This window comes from Parasteatoda tepidariorum, chromosome 3 (genome assembly GCF_982258835.1).
Source record: "Parasteatoda tepidariorum strain Cologne lab strain chromosome 3, Ptep-v5.0, whole genome shotgun sequence".
Lineage (NCBI taxonomy): Eukaryota > Metazoa > Arthropoda > Arachnida > Araneae > Theridiidae > Parasteatoda > Parasteatoda tepidariorum.
The window spans coordinates 105,005,403-105,011,486 of NC_141757.1; positions in this window are offsets into that span (position 1 = coordinate 105,005,403).

A 6,084-nucleotide genomic window follows, 5' to 3' on the forward strand; every position below is an offset into this window, starting at 1 on the left:
ATTTTTTAAAGGAAATTTTATATAAATTTTAAATTTATCATAGTCTTCTTCTCCTTTAAAAAATTTTTCTTCCTTTTTTATTTCTTTCCTCATTCGACTTAGAACTAACTTACACATACACACACATATATATATATATATATATATATATATATATATATATATATATATATATATATATATATATATATATATATATATATATATATATATATATATATATATATACATATATATATATATATACGAGGGTTGCTATTTATATTTCTGGCCTAATAATGAAAAAACAAATATGTAGGATCGAAATTGGTTTTATTGTTTCTCAAAATATTCTCCATGATGATCAATACACTTTTACATGCGTTTGAACCAATTTTCAAAGTACTTTTTCCAGTCCGATTAAGGTAACTCCAAAACATGCGTTTTGAATGCATCAACCGCTTCTTCGGGGGTCGAAAATCGTTGTCCACGTAATTTATTTTTGATGTGTGGGAATAAGAAGAAGTCATTGGGTGCCAAATCAGGGCTGCACGGCGGATGACCCATCATTTCGATCTTTCGCTCCGTCAGAAATGCCTTTGTTTGAGTCGATGTGTGAGAGCTCGCATTGTCATGATGAAGAATGATTCGCCTGTTCTTCTGCTTTTTTTTGAATTTCTCCGATGACTTCTGGCAAACAGATGGTCGTGTACCATTCAGAATTGACCGTCCTGCGTTGCTCCAACGCCACTGTTGCCACATGACCGTTAATGCCGAAGTAACAGGCAATCATTTGTTTCGATGTGCTTCTTCCTCGAACAACTTTTGTTGGTTTTGCCTCGTCTTGAAAGACCCATACAGTTGATTGCTGTTTTGTTTCCGGCTCATATGCATAGATCCATGATTCGTCACCTGTGTAGATGTTATACACAGCCTTTGGTGTACCTTGAACGTATTTTTCTAACATTTTCTTGCACCAGTCGACACGAGCCTTTTTTTGAGCGTTTGTCAGATTATGCGGGATCCAACGCAAACAATTTTTTTTTACGCTCAAATGTTCATGCAATTTTTTATTGATGCTAGTCATACTAATGTCCAAAGACGCCTCTATCTCACGGTATGTCACATGACGATCTTGCTTTATCAGTTCACGCACAGCATCGATCTTTTTTGGAACAACAACGGATTTTGGACTACCTGCACGGGATTCGTCCTGGATCGAACATCGACCACGATTAAATTCGTTATAGCAATTTTTTACAGTGCTGTAGGATGGCGCTTTATCGCTGAATAAAGAATTAAGTTCATCGAAGCACTCTTGTCTTGACAATCCACGTCAAAAGTTATGAAAAATAATGGCACGAAAATGTTCAAGATTCAATTCCATTTTTTGAAAGAGAAGAACTTTTCAATTTACTGTCAACAACACAAATGAAGCTATAATGGTAAATCGTTTGCTAAATTTATGTACTTACTGTTGCCAAAGCCAGAAATATAAATAGCAACCCTCGTATATATTGATTATATTGAAGCATGGTATGCTCAGTTTTATCAAACAATAAGTAACATCACTTATCAGAAATAAGAAAAAAGATTCGTAAACAATTTTTTTAAACTTATTAACTGGTACAACATCACACAAAAAATTCAAAACAAAGCCTGCATTTTTTCTAAAAAGAAATTTGTCTCCAATCTAATTATAAATAGTAGTTTTAAAACATGTCATTCTGAATAACTTAAAAATATTACAAAATTTGTTACCTATAAAAAGTTTCGCAAAAAGTGAAATTAAATAAAAAAAAATTAAAAGGATGTAATACCTAACGAATGCGGAAAAAAAAATTTGAATTATTTTTTCCTAAACTTCCCTGCAATCTATTATGTTTAACCTTTCGTCAAATTACTAACTTACACATACACACACACATATATATATATATATATATATATATATATATATATATATATATATATATAATATATATATATATATATATAGAATATATATATATATATATATATATATATATATATATATATATATATATATATATATATATATATATATATATATATATATATATATATATATATATATATATATATATATATATATATATATATATATATATATATATATATATATATATAGAATAAATAAATAAATACAAGAAAACATGAAGAAAGTTAAGAAAACAATAAGTTTTTGCGGATATAATCGTGTGGGCTGATGAAAAGATTATATCTTTTTTTTCCGGTTTTTTAAATAAAATTTCATCCCTTTTTCTTTTTTTTTAAACTGTTGTTTGCTAGTTTTTTACATATTATTTCCCCCCCCCCTTTTTTTTCATATGTCTATAATTTTTCTTTGCTTTATTCTTCATTTTGAACTTATATATATATATATATATATATATATATATATATATATATATATATATATATATATATATATATATATATATATATAAGTTCAAAATGAAGAATAAAACAAAGAAAAATTATAGACATATAAAAAGAAAGGGGGGGGATAATAAGTAAAAAATAACAAACAATAGTTTATATATAAATTTAAAAAAATAGAAAGAAAAATTAAATTTTATTAAAAAAATTGAAAAAAAAAAGATATAATCTTTTCTTTAGCTCACACGATTATATCCGCAAAACAGAGTGCTTTCTGATATTGTATCAATAAAGCCAAAGCAAAATATATCAATACAATAGTGTGAGGAACACTCAAAAAAATTTTTATAAAAATAACAATAAATAAAATTGATCACAAAAAGTAAAAATAACATGTAAAAACAGAAAACAATTGTTTTTCTTAACTTTCTTCGTGTTTTCTTGTATTTATTTATGTATTATATATATATATATATATATATATATATATATATATATATATATATATATATATATATATATATATATATATACACAGTGTATGATGAGCAAATTACTTCATTTTAACTCTATCTTTTATTACACCCTTGGAAAAATAAGAAATTTAAGTAAAGAAATATTTTATTTACGTCACAATATTGTAAAATAAATAATGAAAAAAATATTTTTATTAAATATATTAAAATATTAACCATGTCCGGAGTTCGAATCCCCGATCCTCGGAACCAGTAATTTGATGCTTCTTATCACTTTACCCTACCGGTCACGCATGGCAATTCCTCTATTTGCAACGCTATTATACGCACTTAGACATTTATACGTGCATCATTATATAATGTGCATGTATATACTTATAACAAGCTTTTAAAGTAATTTCTGCGGTTTGTCAATGTAACTATATTGGACTACATGGAGGGTCCCCTAATTTGTTTAGAATTATTTTCCTTTGTAAGGAAGGTGTTATAGTATATTATACCTGATCGAGTTTAAAAGTTATAGGTTAATATTTAGGTAAGCTACGGGTCGATATATATATACAGTATATGAGAAACAATTTCCAAATTTTAAAGCTATTATACTTACTTGGAAACATAAATATACACACTTATATTTTGTGCCACATTGTGGGTCCTCTTATTTGTCTATAATTATTATTATTTATTTATTTATTTATTTTTGGTATTGTATTATAGCAAGTTATAATATAATACCTGACCTTGTTTGAAAGTTATAGGCAAATATCAAGGGGAGTTATGGGGACTCCATTTTAGCGCTGTTATACGCATTAAGAAATCTATACATACCTACATATTGTGATACATTGAGAGCTAGCTGATTGGTCTATAATTCTTTTATCGTGAGAAGTGTTATCTATATTATATAAAACGCTAATACGTACGTATGTATCAATAAAACCGATGATACTTCTTTTCTCGCGTTGGCAACAGTTTTCATATTTAATTGATAGGATTCGGCGCGCAAGAGCACGTAGTGAGCATCATATGGCTAATCTATATTATATAAAGCGCTAATACGTTTTAATTTATAGGCTTCGGCGCGCAAGAGCACGTAGTGAGTATCATATGTCTAATCGGGTGAATTCTCACCGAATTATCAAAAACATTCTCACAAAATTATCTTCATCGAAGCCAATGCTTTACATTCGGCGTTCAGTACTATTTCATATTGTTTTACAACACATGGATTTAGCCCTCCGGTGGGAAAGACTTTAAAACAAAACTTACAACAGTTACTTTTCTCAACAACTGAAATTTAGAATAGTGTGATTAAGAAAAATATGCGAACTGTTTTCAATTTCAAATTAATATTGAAATGCACAGGTTTAGAATTTTCTACAGTGAAAAGTTTTCGGAACTTCAGTGTTCAAAAAAGTATACAAAAGCTAGACGTTAAGAACGTATCCAATGAGCGAGCAAAGCGAGCATCGGATTGCGAAGCAATCCGAAATGAACTGCGAAAGCAGTTCCGGGGGTTGGCGAGCGCCAGCGAGCAGGGTGCGAAGCCTCCTAGTAGTATGTTATTATATAAAGCATAATCAAATTTTAAAACTGTAGATTAATATTGGGCAGTAATTAAACGATAAATATACATGATATAAGCAATAATATCTCCATTTTAACGCAATTTACGCTCTTAGAAATATATATATACATATTTACACATTATGTCGTATTGTGGGCACCTTAATTTGTCTATAATTATTTCCTTTGGTTTGGTAGTATAGAATGATATAATATGATATCTGACCCAGTTTAAAATTTATGGGTTAATGTTAAGTGGAGCTTTGGCGCCATATATATATATATATATATATATATATATATGTCTTGACCCTCCCCCTTCCCTCTTTTTCTCTTCTCTGTTGCATAGGAATGTACTACGATATTTCCTCTCTGCCTAATATTTTTCATATTTAACTGTCAAAAATACTTTTTTAAATTTTCACGACAATTTCTTTTAAAACTGTGTTCAATCTAGTTTTCAGATTCATATTGGCGATTACAGGTGGCGTAGATCAGAACTCTTTACCTATGGCAACACTTCGCATGCGTTCACCCGTAGCGTGTGGAGAGTCATAGGAGATGGAAGTACATTAGTTTCTGTCTTGATTTTCAAATAGATTAAAAACTTTTAAGTTTGGAAACTGTATGGAACTCAATACTACATGAACATAATTCTAAAAGAAAGTATCGTGGAAATTTTTTAAAAAATATTTATGACAATTAAATGCGAAAAATACGAAGAAATGGGAAAATATCGTAGTGCATTCCTATACAACTGAAAAGAGAAGGGATGAGGTGATGGTCTTGACATGGAACTGGTCTTTTCCCCAGACGGCGTAGACGAGCGTTGCGATCGTGAATAGTTTCCTTTTACTTAAAAGTTTTTAATCTATTTGAAAATCAAGGCAGAAACTAAAGGCCTGTTTAGACGATCCAATTTCTTGGACAGAGAGTGGTTGATATTGATGAAAACTTGTTTTGCTTTGAGCTTGGATTGTGTAAACAGTCATCCAAGAACTTGGTCCAACTTCTTGAACGAAAGTAGAGCATGTTCTAGTTCTTTCCATCCAAGTTTTTTCTCCCTTAACCAATCAGCGTCTTAGGTTTTGTGATGTCAACAAGAAAGCAGCAAATTATGTCGTTTTGTTGTCTGTTTTCATGTATTTTAGTCCAAATAAATTGATCTGTTGGGGTTTATTTTTGTTATTATGATTTTATTTGAATTCATTTAGTAATTTTAAACTTATGTAAGTATTATTTTATAATGTTGAATATGAACAATGCGCATGCGAAAGTTTTTCTTTCAACGAATCAGTGACATTCAAGAACTTGGATAGTGTCAACGAATCATCCAATTTCTTGGACAGAGAAATCCGTCCAATTTCTCGGATTCAATAAATTGGACCGTGTAAACAGGCCTTAACGTACTTCCTTCTCCTAAGACTCTCTACACGCTAATGGTGAGAGCATGCGAAGTGTTTCCATCCGCTCTACGCCATCTGTAGCCCATTTCGATCGCCGATAGACCTTAAAGCAGATTCTCTCTTGACTGTGAGCGGAGGTTGTGAACTGCATACAGCGGGAATGTCCTTTAAATCGCACTCAGTAAGAATGGCCCAAAGTGTATGAATCTGCGATATTTGAACACGAAGAAAATTAGGCTTACAACATGTCATTT